The 19,394-nt window shown below is 47.4% G+C and overlaps 1 protein-coding gene across 1 annotated transcript in view; it reads left to right on the top strand.

Annotated features, from left to right (window-relative positions):
* The window catches only part of LOC119459367 (trafficking protein particle complex subunit 9-like), a gene marked incomplete at its 5' end in the record, with an annotated part of 439,675 nt that overhangs the window by 247,094 nt on the left and 173,187 nt on the right, over window positions 1-19,394 (top strand). The window lies entirely within an intron of this gene.

Genomic DNA, 19,394 nt, shown 5'->3' with positions numbered 1-19,394 from the left:
ACTTTTGTCAGTTAACATTTCTTTGCATCTTCCGAATTCCTCATCACATTCACGTGACCAGTGCCACATAGTTTCTTTTCACAGCAAGTCGCGCAATGGTTCCAAGACCGATGCAAAGTTTGGCAAAAATTTCCCATAATAGTGTATCAAACCCGTAAAGGCCTTCAGCTGGGTCACGCTAGTGGGCCTTGGTGCTTTTCTAAAGGCTTCTACTTTTTCTGCCGATGTGTGCAAGCCATCCTTGTCGATCTCGTGCCCCAAGTATGTGACACGCGGCTGAAGAAAGCTGCATTTCTTAGCATTCACTTTTATGCCATGTTCACTTAGGCGTCGCAGTACTTGCTCCACTTGTTCGTAGCACTGCTTGTAATTCTCACCTGCACTGACTACATCATCTAAGTAGCAGGTGGTTCCCGGCATATTGTGCAGTATCTGGTCCATGACTGCCTGGAAAATAGCCGGCGCGCACGCTACGCCATAAGGCAAGCGGCAGAACCTAAGGAGTCCTAAGTGGGTGTTTATTGTGAGCAGTTCTTGAGCTTGCTTGTTTAGTTCAAGCTGCAAGTACGCTTTCGAGAGATCTATGATAGAAAACATGGTTCCACCCTGCAGGTTTGCGAATATATCTTCAGGCAGCGGCAAGGGATATTGATCGACCTTGATTGCTGGATTTACCGTGACGCGGTAGTCGCCATATAATCGCAATTCCTGTGTGTTCTTTTTTGGATAAATCACAAGTGGTGTTGCCCATGTACTGTGCCTGGCCCTAAATATGACACCAGCTGTGTCTAATTTCACCAATTCTTGCTCGACTCGCTCACAGAAAGCACATGGCACTGTTCGCGCTTTCATCAATACAGGGTGCACATAAACACTTCCGAAACAGACAAAACTTCAGGCCAATTTATTTTTATTTTAGAAAGCCAGTTTCGGCCAAACAACATGGGCATTCTTGCCCCCTGCGCTTCTTTCGCTATGACCAGTGGCAGTTCGAAGCATTGGTCTTGGTATTGCATCTTTACATCTATGACGCCTACAGTAGGGACTGCCGTGCCATTGTACGCGGCTAATTTGACATTTGCTTGTCTGCAAGAGGCATTCAGAAAGTGTTTCGCATGCTCTACTTTTGACGATATTGACACTGCTGCGCCCATGTCAAGTTCCATGGGTATCACTTTATAATTTATCAGAACCTCGAGTAAAATGGTGTGCGTGCCTTCCTTTTGGTTCGTGCGACATAAAGTGAGTAGTTCGTTGTCGCACTCTTCGCTCTCTACACTGTGGACAAGCTTAGAATTGCACATTTTAGCAACATATGACCCTTTTTCATACACTTATAATAGGTACTGTTCAGAAACTCACAGGTGAATGCTGTCCTCCGCATCGATGACACATTCTTTTTGTTTCTTCTTTCACTGACCACTTTGCTTTTGCAAAGCTGGACTGCGCTGGCGCTTCTTTCGTTGGGGCTTTGCTTTGTTGCACAACTTTCTGTTGCCAGTGGATGTCTTCCGTTTCTGAAGGCACTCCTTTACCATTGGGTTGCACCATTTCTTTCGCGTCTTGCGTCGCTGCTTCCATGGCTACAGCTACGCTGCACGCACGTTCCCATGTCACTTCGTCATCTGGCATTGCCAACAGCCTGCACCGTACTCCCTTGGTACGTAGCCCAGCAATGAGCCGGTCCCGCAGAGCTTCCGTCAAAATGGTGCTGAATTTGCAGGTGGCAGCTAGTTTCTTCAATTCGACTATGAAATCTGCGACAGTCTCATGCGGTTGTTGCTTTCGCCGGTGAAACTGATACCGTTCCGTGACCAGGGAGCGCTTGGGAGCGTAATGCTTCTTCAGAATGTTCACGACTTCCGTGAATGACACCTTAGCTGGTGTTTTAAACAACAGCAAGCTCCGCAGCGTGATGTACGCCTTTTCACCGATAGCCGTTAAGAAGACCGGTAGCTTCTTGCCTTCGGCGATGTCATTGGTCGTGGCAAATACTTCGAACCGCTCCAGGTACATCTCAAAGTTGCCACCATCTGGACGCAACTCCGGTAGCTTCCCAACAGTGGCCGCCGTGCTTCCGTTCAGACTGGTTTGGTGGCCATCCTAGAAACCCGGCACGAATCCTATCCTCGTTGCCAGTTGTTGTAGCTTGACACCAGGACCAGGTTAGAACGTACTTTATTATCGAGGCGCACGCTGGCAGCCTCAACTCAACAACAAGAAGAGAACACACAACGATACTCGAGCTCGTGTAGGATAAGCACTGGCTGTCTCTCGGCGCATGCACAGCCAGCAGTAGTTTGCGAGCCCACAATTATGACATGCGAATGGCTTATTGCATGATGCATGACGTCACAACACTGCTGTAACAAATTTCCGATTGCGCTAGCTGCATTAGGCCCTGTTTTTTGGGACCGCCTAACCTCATTTGATAAAAATAAAATCGGCTTGCTATAGACGCTTTCACGAGGGTGCTTCTTACGGTCTGGCGTTTAGAGTATGTGTCAGTGTTGCCTGTTCGGTCTGGACTGTGAGCTTGCCTTGCGCTTGCATTGTGGAGTGGCAGGTGTCCTTCGATGTTTCCGTTTATTTTTGTCACGAATGACTTAGGCTCGTAAATAATGGCATATATACTCATCAAAAGGCTACAGGCCAGCACTGTGCAGTTTATGGGTGCACGTTAAACAACCAGCGGAAAATAAAGATTGTGGGGACTAAGTGTGTCCACAACACAGCACTCTGCGAGACCACTGCCACGATGTGGTATGTTCACACTTTGCCGGTTTCCTGCTTTACCTGAGGACTTGGCATTTCAGTCTAATGTGAACCAATGCACACATCAGTAAAATAATGCATTTTGGTAAACCATTTTCGGCGCATTTCCCAATAGGTTGCGAGAATTGTCAGTTCTTCGATGCAATATTTTCTCGTATGTAGTGGCAGAGGCTACATTTGTTGTTCTTTCAAACATGACTTTATTCCAGTTCCTAATACGGGGGTCACACGGCGCACTTTTGATCGTATTCGAGCTCGATATGGGTCGAATTTAATGGTCGCAATTGGCTTCTTTGCTCAATCTGCAGAAGGGAGCCAATCGCTGTCAAACGGTCTCGATCCCTATCAAAAGTGGCCGTGTGACACCGGTATAAGACAAATTGGAGCACTCTGCGAGAGAACTAGTTGGTAAATACACTTCGCAACGATCTGGAAAAAGTGTGTCCTATGGAAGATGTATGTAGACCCTGTGTCCACCAAAACATTGTCTCTGCATTCACACGCACCCTGCACGGCCCTGCCCATAAAGGTAATTAACTTCAACAGTGTGGTGCTGCATCGATCGCACCCATCTTTGAGCGTTGTCTATGTGCTTGGGCAGCAAGAGAATGCAAAAACGAAGGTGTCAACCTCATAAGCGCAGCCTAGCACCAGTGCTAGAGTTCGGGAACCATAATGCGCTAACTGTGCGTGCCGTAGAAACGCGCTAAATGAGTTCACGCAAGTAAGAACGTAAAAAACAGTGTTCGCATGGGTACATGGACAATAGCAGCATGCTTGCAAGAATAACAGTAACGAAAAAAATAAATTATTCGCACAGTCGATCAAGTGAAATACTTACGTGCGTGCAGTGACTGCTTTGCTGACCACTAAGCACTTTTCACTTACAGTCAGTAGTGGTTTACAGTCATATGTATATGTATTTATACGACAATTGTTAAGACTCAACATTACTTTATCCCGAGCTGTCAGCGTCTGTGTCAGCGTCTCGACGACGCCCCTCGGCTGCTCCGCACATGCGAGCTGAGCGCGAGGGAGAACGCGACAAGACGCCAAGAAGAACGGCGGCAAGAGCAACAGCGTCTGTGAGGGGTATATAATAAATGTGGGCAACCAAACGTATCACGTCTTCCCACAAGTGGTGACCCGGACTTGATTCGAACATGCAACCTGGACTTCCGACGCCAACGCGCCACCTGCTCGTTCCTTCGCCAACGCACCCAGTGTCCACGGTAAACGCCTTCAGCCTCGTTCATTCCGGCTGATCATGGACACCACACCCAACAGCGAAGTCACACCGAATCCCACGGTACCCGAACCTGTCGTCGCTACTCTCAAGCTACCGGAATTTTGGCAGTCGGACTCGGAACTCTGGTTTCTGAGCGTCGAGCCCCTCTTCCGACGACATCGAGTAACATCGCAAACAGCAAGGTACGACTATGTCATCGGTGCTTTACCACCTGCTGTCATTGCCATCCTAAGGGAGATTCTGCGCTCCCCGCCTCCTGACACACCCTACGACACTCTTAAAACAGAGCTTATACGCCGGACAACTGAGTCGGAACAGCGTAGGCTGCAGCAGCTACTCACCGCGGAGGAGCTCGGTGATCGAAAGCCCACGGAGCTTCTGCGTCGCATGCGGCATCTGATTGGGGACCAGTCTGCTGCATTGGACGCATCCATTCTACGGGAGCTCTTCCTACAGCGACTGCCACAGCAGGTGCGGATGATCTTGAGCATGTCCTCCACAGAAACCCTCAACTCACTGGCACAGATGGCCGACAAAATTATGGATGTCAGCACCCCGGCCATATCTGGAATTCAGAGACAACGCGACTCTTCCCTCTTTGCGCCGGTCCGCAACGATCGCTTGGACCGTCTCCTTCAAGCTAACCAGGAGCTCAACCGCAAAGTGGACCAGCTGGCCGCTGAACTCAGCTCGCTCAAAGCAGACCACCGAGGCAGTGCGTCACGACAGCGACACCAACGCCGCGACAGATCACCAAGTCTGGCTCGCAGCGTCTGCTGGTACCACCGCCGATACGGAGCACACGCTCGTCAGTGCAATCAGCCATGCCAGTTTGCGGGAAACGCACGGGCCATGCACTGACGGCGGTCAGTGTTTCAGGCCCACCATACAGCCGCCTATTCCACGTCACTGATTGCGTCACGAAAGTCCGGTACCTCATCTACACAGGTGCCGAAGTGTGTGTCGTTCCTCCTACGCTGGAGGACTGCCGACGACGTCTGACCACGCCGCCTGTCACTGCTGTCAATGGTTCAACCATAACGACCTTCGGACACAGGTCCGTTACGCTTGACATTGGCTTGAGACGCACGTTTCGATGGATTTTCTTAGTCGCTGACGTGCGTGTACCAATCATCGGTGCAGATTTTTTTTGGCATTTTAAGCTTGTGGTAGACCTACGACATAGCCGTCTCCTGGATTCTGAAACCCACCTAACAGTTCAAGGCGTGACATCAAGTTTACCACCTTTGCGTCTCGTGCAAGCTCATGCCAAAGTCTCTCCGCCGTGGTCTACACTTCTGGAAGAATTTTCCAATCTCTTCCGTGCTCCATCTCTTGAAGACCCGGTACGCCACCATGTCACTCACCACATTGTGACAGTAGGAGCGCCGGTGTTTGCACGTGCTCATCGTCTCGCTTCTGTCCGTTACAAGATCGCAAGGCAAGAATTTGAGCATATGCTTGAGCTCGGATAAGTCCGCCCCTCTTCTGGTGCCTGGTCATCACCGCTACACATGGTCCCCAATTCATCAGGTGACTGGAAACCGTGCGGTGACTATCGCACCCTCAACAAAGTGACGGTACCGGACCGCTACCCGATACCACACATCCAGGACTTCACGGCGTTGCTGCACGGTTGCACCGTATTCAGCAAGATCGACTTAGTGAAGGCATATCACCAAATACCTGTCGAGCCTTCCGACGTACCGAAGACTGCCATAATAACACCTTTTGGCATGTTTGAATACAGTTAAGCCTGCTTATAACTAACCTCCATAAAACGAATTCCTGGATATAACGAAGTTTTTCGATTCCCCACTGTTACTCCATAGAAGCACATGTATTTGAGACCTCTACGTAACGAAGTGGTAGCGGGATACCCCCTCAATATAACGAATTTTCTCCTCCGACCACCTAGAGATTTCGCCCCAAATTTTGTCATTTTTGCACGAGCAGCAACCGGAAGCACCTTCTCCGCCGCAATGGAATGCAAAGTGAGCGCACGTGTGCATGCGTGCGTGTGCAAGGCGGCCCTGCATCTCTCGACCCCGCAATCTTGCCGCCGCGGGCGTCACCTTTCCCCCTCCTTCATTCAAATCTGATCCTGCCGCTTGCTGCAGCTGGCCTAGCCCGCCAAGCCGGCACTCTCTCCTTTTCCAGCTGATGTTGCCGACGCGCTGGTACACGCTGGGTGGGGCACATCAGACTCGATGAGCGCGGACACGCGCTGTCAAACACTGGCGGCGTGTGGACGCGCCGCTGGAGAAGCGAGCGAAGTGACCTTCGTGCTGTTGTCTATCGCTTCAACGCAAACTGAGCTCCGAGAACACACAGCACGCAGAAAGCTACGAGCTGCCGACGCACGTACACTGCTAGACTCTACCCCAACGCAGATCGCTTTCAAGATACGGCCTGCGCGACCGCGTGCCGCCCCGCTATCCCTCCCCCCTCGCTGGTGCCTCGAATGCAACGGAAGAAGGCACGCTTCCTCCCTGCTTTTCTTGCGCACGCGAGATTTAGACGCGGTCGTCGGCTCCCCTCACACGTTTTCACTCGCACATACAGCATACGGCGCGCAGCGACTGCGTTATCGCCCTTGGACTTTAGGGTACGGCCACGCTAGCGGCAAAAACATCCAGCAAAAACGCGCGTCAGAAACGCGCGGCAATGCATCATGCCGCGCGCGGCAAAAGCGGCAGGAATCGGGGGTCTTGCGGCGTGCCGCGCGAAATGGGTTCGAGACCCATTTCTGCGGCAAATGCCGCGTGCCGCGAGATGAACAACCAATCAAGAGCGACGAGGGTGACGTCACGGAGCCATCACAATCGGAACGCCGCCGGTCCGCGCCGGGTTTTCAATCGACGATCTCGCATGAAACAACGAGCGCTCGCGGTGTTGCTCACCCATTCGGAGAGCGCGGGAGATCTTATCGCGCTGCTACGCGGCGAGACGCGCGTGTCACGGTGGCCTCGCGGCAAGGCAAGGCGCTGACGCGTGGCAACTTGCCGCTCGCTGCATGACGCACGCGTTTTTTGCTGCTAGCGTGGCCGTACCCTTATATACTGAATATCTATGAGCCAAAACCAATTTTAGGGCCACAACGCGTCATGGACACCATCTTTATATAGCAAATACGGATCTCAAGGGCCATACTTTTGCTGGCGGAAACCGAAAATACGTCATAGTTGTCGCCCCCGGCACTTTGGGCGGCCAATGCCATCGTCAAGCCACCAAGCCAAGCGACATGAAAGTCAAAATGGCCACTCGGGTCGGCGCGGGGTGGCAGTTTGCAACGTATGATGCGGGAACGGTCCCACAGTTGCAACGCAACAGCGGGGTTGCCAATGCATTGAGTTCTATGGGAGCTGTGCCGGGACCGGTCGAAAACGACGTAACAGCCGGGAAAACGCAGCCCCCGGGAGCGTACAGCGAGGTTCTACTGTAACACTATACGACGCTACGACGCCATCGTGACGCTCGCTTTTCCTTTCCGATGCCTCGCGCTTGTGCGAAACGACACGCATCCACGTATCCGGTACCTGGTGTGACATTCCGAGGATGAGTGCTTCGACGAAAACGGAAAACGGGTGCGCGTTACAATTGAGGGCGCGTTAGAATCGAGTAAATACGGTAAACGTTTATTTTTCGAATTTTCGTGCCGAACCTGCATATAACGAAATCCTCTTAATTTATAACGAAGTTTTCGGGAATTTGTCAATTTCTTTATATCCAGGCTTAACTGTACATACGTATGCCATTTGGTCTACGAAACACCGCACAAACCTTTCAACAGTTCGTGGACCAGGTTCTTCGTGGTTTGACGTGATGCTTCGCGTACATCGACGACATCCTGATCTTCAGCACCTCAGAAGCGGATCACCAACTTCACCTGCGTCAGGTTTTCACGTAGATCCGCAAGTACGGACTAGTCGTCAACGGACCGAAGAGCGAGTTTCTTCACTGGACTTCCTTGCCCATCGCGTGGATTCCCGTGGCATCTCTCCACTAGCCGCGCATGGAAGCTATATTACAGTTTCCACGACCAACAACTACGAAGAAACTGTGTGAATTCCTCGGGCTGGCCAACTATTACCGGCGGTTTATTCCCCACTGTGCTGCTATCTTGCAACCGCTCCATACACTTCTGTCCGGTCAAACAAAGCCGAACGCTTCCATCTCCTGGACAGGTGATGCCGAGACAGCTTTCAGTTCCATCAAGGAAGCGCTCGCCAACGCAACACTCCTCGCGCACCCAAAGTGCGGCGCCAGCACGTCACTCACTGTGGATGCCTCGGACGTCGCCATTGGAGCAGTCCTGCAGCAGCTGGTCGATGGAGTTTGGCAGCCGATCGCTTTCTTCTCCCGGAAGCTCTCGCAGACTGAGCGCCGTTACAACGCATTCGGTCGCGAACTGCTGGCGGCCTATTTGGCTGTCAAGCATTTTCGCCACTTCCTCGAAGGTCGGCAATTCCATATCCTCACCGACCACAAGCCGCTCACGTGTCTTTCGACCGCTACCACCTCTTCCCACAATCCACGTGAGATCCGCCAACTTGCCTACATATCAGAATTTACCAGTGATATCCGACACATCAGTGGCAAAGACAATCCTGTAGCTGACGCACTATCCCGAATAGAAATCAACGCAACGGTGCATGAGCACCCGCCAGTCGATTTTGCAGCCATGGCCACTGCACAATGCGAGGACAGTGACCTTCAAGTTCTACGACTCCAAGAGAACTCCCTCAAGTTCGAAGATGTCCAAATTCCAGGCTGCGCGAATAGCGCAGCCTGGTGTCACTCATTTGAGGTGTCACTCATTTGCGACACCTCTACCGGACGTCATCGCCCGTATGTTCCAGCGCCATTTCGCCGCAGCATCTTCAACGCCTTGCATTCCTTGTCGCACCCTGGCATACGTGCGACTCAACGCCTCGTCACAGAGCGATATCTGTGGCCACGAATGAACATCGACGTCCGCCGCTAGACACGTGCTTGCCTCAAATGCCAGCAAACCAAAGTCCAGCGCAACACAGTGAGCCCACTGGGTAACTTTACGCCTCCCGACTCGCGGTTCAGTCACGTGCACCTGGACCTCGTAGGCCCTTTGGCCCCATCGAACAACAGCCGCTATATGTTAACGTGCGTTGATCGGTTCACACGGTGGCCTGAGGCACTACCGCTCACCGACATGACGGCAGAGTCAGTTGCCCGCGGACTCATCACCGTGTGGATAAGCCGTTACGGAGTTCCCAAGACCATCACAACAGATAGAGGTCGTCAATTTGACTCCGCACTCTTTCGCACTTTGTCCCGGATGCTTGGTGTCAACCACATCAAGACGACGGCCTTACCACCCGATGTCGAACGGCATGCTTGAGCGATTTCACCGCCAACTCAAAGCCTCACTCATGGCCTCATCATCACTGATACCCTGGACGCACAGCTTTTACTCTGCCAACAACTGCGCTCGTATGTTGCCCACAGCTGTGGCGGTCGCCCGCACCGTCTGTTATCTCCACACGGCTCTCACCTTTGTATGTGCTGTGCATTCGCCGCTCAGTTTCCGTTGAAGCGATAGACCGCACGAACCTTCGCCGGCTGCGGCGGCTGCGCTTGCTGCCAGCGTTTTGACAGTCGTCTGCGGTCATTCAGTGTGATCTATTAATGTTTGCTTGTGCGCGCTGACACTACGCTTGTTAATTCCGTTAGTAAGCGAATGTGTCCAAGTTTATGCAGCCGATAAAACTACTATCCCTACTCTGAATAGCTCTCTACTAATTTGCTATCGCAATTGATGCTTTGCCTTTCGGGCGAAACTGCGACATTTTTTATGAACATAGCACAGTGAGAAGGTGTAAGGGAAACAAGGGAAAGAGCAGAGATGGCCCTAACGCTGGAATATTATTGGCTTATTTTGCTTCAGAGATAGCGCACACGAACAATTCTTGCCGTACGCAATATCTTCAATTCAGACATTTGGAAGAAAAGCCATTCCAGATAAACAAACATAAAAAGTAGGTAAACAAATATATCTTTATAACAAGTCCTGTTATAAACCCTATTGTGATTGACAGTATGTATAAATAAATAAATACTAAATACTAAAAATAAAAGTCTTGCACCTGGGCTGTATCAGTTGCGCTGGCATCTGTGATCACTGTCGCGCGTCGGTTCGCTGCAGGTACCGCGCTGCTCGATCGCCACACTTGTTCAGTTCAGTTCAGTTCAGTTTTATTTCCTTGAAGACCCCTTTGCTAGGGGTATTACATAAGGGGTGGGTACAGTTGATGCAACAGAAACACAGGTATTCAGAAAACTACAAGAAAGCTACATTTCGCAAGTGCATAAAAACAGAAAGAAGGGGGAAAATTTTCGCGGTGAAAAAAGCTGATTATTTTTCAGCCAACAAAGACACATTTTCGAAGAACGATGTCGGGCAAGTGATTTCAGCGACGTGGTGGGGAAGGGCGTTCCAGTCTGATGCTATGCAGGAAAAAAAAGACGAAGAAAAGGTAGCTGTATGGGAGCGTGGCTGTAAGACTTGTAATGGGTGCCCAGTTCGTAGCGATATGCGTGCGGGTGGTGTGATATATGGCTCATGAATTAGGGAACTGTAGAAGAACTTATGAAAGAGGCAAAGGCTGGCTGTAGCGCGACGACGTGCAAGGGGCTGGAGATCAGATTTTGCTCTTAAGGATGATACACTTACGTCATATGAGTATGATGAATGTATGTATCTGACGACGCGGTTTTGAAAGGACTCGAGCGCGTTAACAAGATAGACTTGATATGGATTCCAGATGGATGATGCGTATTCAACTTTCGGTCGGATAAGGGATTTGAAAGCTAGGAGTTTCACGTTCAGCGGGGCGTCGCGCAAGTGCAGTCTCATGAAGCCAAAAGTTCTGTTAGCTGATGAAAGTATGTTGGAAATATGCGTAACCCAACTGAGATCATGAGAAAGTGTTACGCCCAAGTACTTAAATGATTCTACTGATTCTATGGGAACGTTTACTATTGTATAAGAGGACAGGAAAGGGTTACGGCGGCGGGTAAAATATATATGCTTACATTTGTTGGGATTAAGAGTCATTAACCATTGTTCACTCCAAGACTGCACGTTGTTAAGACTTTGTTGTAAGGTGTTTTCGTCAGTAGCATTAGAAACTGGATGGTAAATCACGCAGTCATCAGCAAAAATTCGTATCTTGCAAGATACATGTAGGGGTAAGTCATTAATAAAAATTAAAAAGAGAAGAGGACCGAGAACTGATCCCTGCGGGACACCAGAAGTTACAGGGAGAAGAGTGGATGATTTGTCATTTATAGAAACGAATTGGTAGCGATCAGTAAGGAATGCTTCGAGCCATTTGAGTACGTCACTGTGCAAGTTCAAAGAAGAAAGTTTTAGTAGTAAGTGGCGGTGAGGAACTTTGTCAAAGGCCTTTTCATGGTCCAGAAAAATAGTGTCAGTTTGTTGGTTAAAGTCACGGTTTATATGCAAGTCGTGTAGAAACAAAGCTAGTTGCGTTTCGGTAGAGAAGCCCTTACAGAACCCATGCTGTGCCGAATGAAAAAATTGATTGGCGTCCAAGTGATTCATGATCAGGGAGTAGATAACATGTTCCATGATTTTGCACGGAAGGCTAGTGAGAGAGATTGGTCAATAATTTAGCAGTGTGTTCTTATTACCAGACTTGTAGATGGGAACGACCTTCCCCACCTTCCAGTCGTGAGGCATGGAGGCTGTAGAAAGTGACTGAGAGAATATAAGACACAAAAATGATGAAGAAATATATTTTGTATTTTTTAGCAGTTTAGAGTTTATATCATCTATACCTGCTGACGATGAAAGTTTAAGGTTTTAAATAATGCGCAAAACACCATCAGGATAAAACACCACGCTCGGCATGCTAGAAGCTATGTTGCAGGGGACATTAGACAATGGAACGTTATTATCATTAGAAAATACTGACGAAAATGCGTTGTTAAATATTAGTGCGCACTCAGTTTCAGGCATGATTTCCCCCGTATCATTAACAAGAGTTATGTGCGTGTGTTCCCAGGGTTGATTACTTTCCAAAATTTCTTGGGGTTGTCGTTAACATTTTAGTTAAGTCATTGTTGAAAAAGGACCATTTGGCATTGCGGACAGCACGTAAGTATTCTCTCTCAGTGGTGTAGTATTTTTCCCCATGAAGTTGGGCTTAAATTCTGCTTGGCATTACGAAAAAGTCTTTTTTTCTTATTTTCCAACCTCTTTACATTGTTATTAAGCCAAGGGTTCTGATGATTCTCACGGAATGTTATTTTTGGAATATACTTGTTTGCTAGTTCATTCATTTTATTTTTACACAGTTCCCAGTGGTCTTCAACAGATCGTTCACTGAATGAGGTTTCAAAGACTGGTAAAAAAGTGCACAATTCTTCATTTATAGCTTCGAAGTTTGCTTTATCATATAGGTTGATAGTTTTGCCGGAAAGAACACGCGGTGCTGGGGCAAAGTCAAATGTGGCATGACTCACACTGTGGTCACTGATAGGACGAAGATAGGTAACGGATGATAAGGTTTCTGGATGGTTAGTAAGTATAAGGTCCAAAATGTTTGCGCAGTCACGCGTTACACGTGTCGGGTCTGTGATAAGTTGCGATAAGTTAAAATTCAAACAGATGTCGACAAAGGCTTTCGCTTCTGCGTTGTTTATTGCGGAAGTCAGGTTATTCCAATCAATAATGGGGAAGTTGAAGTCACCAAACAGGAGTATATGAGCGTTAGGATGGCTTGCTGTAATCTGGCATAAAGCACTGTTAAGTTCTGGTGAGAAGTTTGGATTACTGGTAGGTGGCCTGTAGCACATGCCTATAATGACACAACGAGGGGAAGAGCGAATAAGAAGCCATAGTATTTCTAAGTTGGAAGAGATAGTAATTGGCTTACAGGATAATTCATTACTGGAAGCAATAAGAACACCCCCGCGTGCACCTTGACGGTCACAGCGATAAACATCAAAGTTTGGCAAGTCTTGGACTACTTCTTCGTCCCTAATTTCACTTGTGAGCCACGTTTCCGTTAGAACTAGCAAGTTGCTGTTAGATGACGTCACGAGATTTGATATTGCGTCACTTTTGGGAATGAAACTGTGGGCATTAGTATAAACAACAGATATGGAAAGGTTCTTCCTAGGGGGGGAAGGGCGGTTATTAACTGCATTTTTCTTGCGCAATGGTTGCTGTTTAATCTTTTTTACTGATTTAGTTGATTCGTCATATTCATAGCGCTGGGAACCCATGACGAGCATCTTGAAACGCATGGAAAAGGGCATAGATTGACTTTAGCGTAGGCAATAAGATGTTTGCGGGCGTTCCGAACTGCAGGTGAAAAATCTTCGCTCACGCTATAATTTGTGCCTTTCAGTTTGCGGCCATTAGACAGGACTGATTCTTTCGTTTTATATGACGCGAATTTCATAATGATGGGACGGTGCCGGTTAGGTGAATAGCGACCAAGGCGATGAGCACGTTCGATATCTTTGGACTCAAGGTTAACCTTCATGGTATCCGCGGTTTCATCAACGACCAGCTTTTCTGATTGTGCGAAGGTTTCTTTGGGGTTAGTATCAGGAAGACCATAGAAAATTAAATTATTCCTTCGGGACTGGTTGTCTGCATCGTCTAGGCGATTTTCAATGGCGTATACAAGGCTGGCAGTTTGAGCAGAGGCACATTTGACAGCTTCTAATTCATTTTGAAGGGGTATCATGGCCTGGTAATGATGTTCCAGTTCGGTCATTCGTTTGTTCAAGTCCATTAGATTGTTATCGGTATTTAGAATCTGACTTTTTAAGCCTTGAACCTCACTGATTAGTGTGTTTTGACTGGCTGAAATCTTTTGCAATTCTTTCAATACATCGTTTGTGTCGGGTCCCTGGGTAAGTTTCAATGTCACCAGAGAGTATTAGTAAGCTGCAAATCACTCCTACACATTCACCAATAAGAGCAAGGCAGCAATGTGGGCTCGGAAGCTGCACCAGACAATAGTCGCTACACCTCTTAGCAAAAAGGCTGTGCCTTGTACCAACCTGCATGGCGAAAACCAGTGGATTAGGCAACACTGTCATGGTGCAGCCACCATGCTTTGACATTTGGTTATAAGCACCCTGCACCACACCAGATCCAATAAGTTTTGCATGATTGAGCTATTTAGTTACGTCGGAAGCGTATGGAGTAACCACCGCATATCTACCAACCACTGACACGTGTCGTCGGGCCGCCGGTGCCTGGTTCTAAGCATTGCCCGACAGCTACGTACGCGCCTGCTTTCTCTAAATGAGGCAACCCTCAACCGCGAAACGTAATGGCGATCAGATTCAATCGATGATATGGTCACATGGGCCCAGCAATAACTATGAAATATACCGCTGATTAACACGCCAGGTCTCGACGAAGCAGACGCGGCTGCCGCCGCTACCGACGACGAAACTCCACATCCACTGGCTGGGCTTACTGTTGCCATGGCACACTACACTGAGCGCTCACGCAAGCACGTGAAACATGTAACAAGTCAAGCAGCACAAGACAAGTGAAGCAGAAGAAAACAATTGAAATAATGCGCGGTGAAGATCACACAACCGAAGTGCGGCTGGCCTGCTCTCGCAAGGCTCACAGTCTAAAATGGCGACATAACATGTTCTGACGCTAGATGTCGCCTGTGTTGGCCAGTGGCGCTGCTCAAATGTCGGTTTGTGAAAACGTCTATATTTAACCTGGGGGCTAGGGAAGAGGTCCGGATAAAGTATTATAATCAACCACGCCCAACAATTGGTTTGCATTACTGCATGAAATTGTTGGATTATCAAATACTGGAACTGTTGAATCTCCATCCAATGATAGTCTACGTAGCGTTGCAGTCTAAATATATTATCACCATCAAAAATGTAATCACGACTTATCGTATATATTTATATTTGTTAAAATGACCTTGGTCGAGCGCACAGAGCAATTTCAGTGCCCATAGAACACTGAACTGAATTTTTTTCTAAAGGCCTGTGTCGCTTCTGATTCTATCGGTTTCATTTTCAGGCCGTTTCTAAATAAGAGCTACACTACTATTTGTTGTTGTGGGGATGCACGACTCTCACGCGTCTCCTGTAATCCGGCTTCACCGCGGGGCTAAGTGCTAGCGGCGGTCGTGGTGGTTGCGGCGCATTGCGAGAGATGGCGCAAGTGTCGCGATGCTAACGCCACCGAACGACGGGGTGACTTGGGAGAAAAAGGTCGAAGGCGCTCCCTCTTTGGGTTGGGATCGGTGAGCGACGCGGACGTCCCGCGCGTGCGCCGATCCACGCTTCGCGAGACGTCTCGCGTGGCTCAGAGCCGGGCACCCGTATGGACGAACACGGATCGTACGAACGCGCGCCACCGTTCGCGTGACCGTACACGTGAACGACTAGGCGATGGTGTCATAGCATGGGGTGAACGTATTCTCTCGCTATCCGGTCACGGTGAGTCGGACTTCCTTGATTTGTCACGCGCCCGTGTGAATGTTCTATTGGTTGTAATTCGGCTAGTGTGCATTGGTGTATGAAAGGTGCAATAAATGCCCTTTTGATTGTTTACACTACTGTGTTGTCGTTCCTTTGTCCCAAGAGCATGTGTGAGACCCCACATTGTCTGGCAGGAGCAAGAACAGCAGATATTTATTAATTCATATTTTGACGAAATGAAAGCCACTTTTTTGTGATGTGTACCGAAAATTTGAACAATGTAGGTTGCTTATGTGCTCGAAAAACCGTTACTGAATACTCGCTTTCTCTAAATTTTTATGCTTTACACCCGGCATTTAGTTGTTTCCCCCTGGTGTCCTCCGTAAACTATGTGTGGCACGGTGTTTATACTTATTCAAAGTATGAAGCAATGTTCTGAGTGACAAGCGATAAATGGTTATTGTGTGTAGGTTCATTACAACCTTTGTAGAAAGTTACTCATTGAAGTGTTCCGGGGTGTCATACTAGACTCCTAAAATAGCTGCACGAAATACGGACTTGAAATTCCATGAAATTAAATAGGAAAATAGGGCCTAGGTTTGTGAGTGGTGGCACTGGCTAGCACTCCAAGGGTTAGTTCTAGTTGTAAGACATAAATACCCCAGAAAGTGGATGGGAAAATGGCACCGCGGTAGCTCAATCGTGAGAGCATCGCACGCATAATGCGAAGACGTGGGTTTGTTCCCCCCCACCTGCGGCCAGTTGTTTTTTCATCCATTTTCATTTTCATTAATTTATCATTTTTTAAATTCAATTACTAAGTACAAGTAATTTCCCCTATGTTGTCCTTGGGTGTCATTGTTTGTTAGCTTCTTATGATATGATTAATAAAAAGCGGGCCCCTCGGTTCCCTTTCTTCTGGTTCATAAAAATATGGAGAATTTTAAGCATATTGCGTTCCACTTTCCTGCTTTAAATGCAAGTGTTGCCGATAATTACTGAACCCTCATTTTCCAATGTGTTCTCGTGATTCATATGGGATGCATATAGGTTGTTTCTCTGGTGTCCTCAGTGAGCTAAACAAGGTATCTTGTTTATATCTGGGGAAAGTTAAGGGCATGGTATGGGCAATATGTAGACAATGTTCCAAATAAGTGGGTTAAAATCGCATTTTCCAATAGAATAGATGGCTGCACTGTCATAGTTACAAGTTACAACTACTGAGGTCAAATTTAGCGAATATAGGGTAACAATACGCCAAGTTTATGTGCGATGGCAAATGCACGTTGATCAAATGCAGCTTTAAAGAAACTGTAAGCAAGTATTCGAATGTATCACACTGTTGTTATTAGCTGGGTTTCCCAATGTTTCAAGAGAACTCTGCATTTCAGATATTTTATACTTTGACAGGACAGGCAGGATTTTAAGTTAAATGTGTCATGAAGGTTTAACGTTTCTGGCTTATTTAAAAGTGTTACGAATAATTGTTGAACCCCGTCTTTTTTTTTTTTCTTTTTACTTTTTCATGCGGGATATATTGGGTTCGCCTGGTGTCCTCACTGAACTAAAAGAAGCAGCTTCTTAATGTTCTGTGACTTTGAGGAACAGGCAATGTTTGATGTGTAGGTAAAGTTCAAAATAGACGGTAATTGGGGCTTTCTGAATAAATTATGTATGCAGGCACTCTATAGTGTGTTATGAGCCTGTCTAACATGCGGGGCACAATTGAGCCCACTGCCCTGACAGAACTGCAAATGCCACCAAGGCAAAGCTTAGCGAAAATTGATCGTACACTATGAAAGCTCTCTGTGCGAAGGTAAATGAGGTTGGGTCAAACAGAGTCTTTCTAAAAAAAATCTTATTCAAGTGCTAGAGCGTGTGATATTGCCGCTTTCAGCTATGCTTCTCATTGTACCAACGTAGCTGTTCATTACAACAGATTTATATTTCGTGGAAAGGGAAGAGGGGTCATGGTAAGTGCGACAAAATTTTTACGTTCCTGGTGTAGTTACAAGCGTTGCAATTAATTACTGAGTCGTCGTTTTCTCCCCCTATTTTCATGCATCAAAAGGCGTTCCTTGTTGGTTTGAGTGATGTCCTCGGTGATCTATACAAAACACTGTTTATATTTGGCGAAAATAAAGGGCGTGGTATGGGTTCAATGTAAGTAAACTTCAGAGACAGAAGACTGTCATATTGCAGTAAATTACGCAAGCAAGCAATCCGGAGCTTTATGAATGTGTTTTATGAACAAAGCAGAATTTGTCCTACTGCCTTGGGGGAACTGTGAACTCAACCGATATCAAATGTAGCAAAAATTAGCTGGGAGGGAGGACATCATAGAATTTTCTGGTGAAGTAGTTAGATGAGTGTTGATGAATCACTGGCTTTTTAAAAATTTCCGACAAGAAGTGCTTCCAAAGCTTTACATGGAGACAAGGTTTCAAACGGAACAGTCTTATACGGGCAAGTTCTTACAGTATGCGATATAATTACAGGAAACTGATACATTTAGTGCAACTATTCGAAAAAAATGTCGCAGTTTCACACGAAAGGCAAAGCATCAATTGCTATAGCAAATTAGTTGAGAGCTATACGGAGTAAGGATAGTAGTTTTATCAGCTGTATAAACTTGGGCATGCAGCAGTACTGGCAACACGCAGAACTATTGTCGATGCTGTCGGCATTTTGCCCGTGTTTGCATCGAACGCACGCGGCATTGGTGACTGTTGCCGGTGCCTTTGGGGGCGGCTTGAAGGTTTTCGACAAGATCAAAATGGGACACTCGTCGAGCAGCGTCGGAAGTCTTTACCACCTTCTCGCCTCGCAACGTTTTTATTTAATTACGCATTTGGTGCTGCAGCTAAACGTCGCCTCCCTTCCTGTCCCCCCACGACATTTCGCGCGACAGAAGAAGTCGTGTTTGCTCTATATATATGGTGATTGTAAAGGAGGAAAGAGATGCTTAATTCTGCAGCCCTTCAGAGAGCATGGCGCAGAATATGCATTTGCTCTCCGCCGTGCGTTCGCTCCTCGTGAAAGCGCGCATCCCTCGTGCGCTTTCACTCGCACATACAGCATACGGCGCGCAGCGACGATTTGATCGCCGTTGACGTCATACAGAACCTCACGGTGACGCCGACGGCAAAAATCCGCTTTGAGTGTCCAAATAATTGCTATCGCAATAAAACCAGCTTCGCTGGAAATCGGGTTGTAATGCGCCACGCACATATTTGCTGTCTGTCTTTCTTCTTTTGAGTATTGAGAGCAATTTATGTTGATTGTACTTTGCTCAGTATAACCTCGACAATACTATTATCTTAACTAGCGATTTTTGCTGTAGTCTTAAACACCAAGTAAAATTCTTTGAATTAGTAAAACTGTGTGCAACAAATGTGCATTTTTTTATGTGTGCTGTGTTATCCTGGGCTGGATCAGGGACCTCTGGGCACTCGATGCCTTTTGTCCCTGCATCGCATATAGATTGTAGAGTGTCAAGAAATAAATGCTAATTCCAATAATTTTTCAGACCCCCATGGTTCACCACGTGTGATTGAGAATAGGTCTATGTCTGTTAAATACAAAAATGCGTGACAGATGCATATCCAGGCTTTTTCACTCATTGTAATAATTATATATATATATATATATATATATATATATATATATATATAAAGAGAGAGAGAGAGAGAGATAGTCCCATTGTCTGCAGTTTGCCCCCCCACTCGAGACATAGTTGGTACGCCACTGGTTAGTGTGTCCGTTGAGTAGGTTGTTTGGACTGTGCGTGTTTTCCACAGTGTGCGACCTACTGAATAAGGTTGTACAAATGTCGGGATAGGTGCTATACTAGGCCTTTTAGTGCTGTAATGCAGTGATTTGT

The sequence above is a fragment of the Dermacentor silvarum genome, chromosome 7, assembly GCF_013339745.2.
Source record: "Dermacentor silvarum isolate Dsil-2018 chromosome 7, BIME_Dsil_1.4, whole genome shotgun sequence".
NCBI classification, from domain to species: Eukaryota; Metazoa; Arthropoda; class Arachnida; order Ixodida; family Ixodidae; genus Dermacentor; species Dermacentor silvarum.
This window is presented reverse-complemented; position numbering and strand designations above follow the sequence as displayed.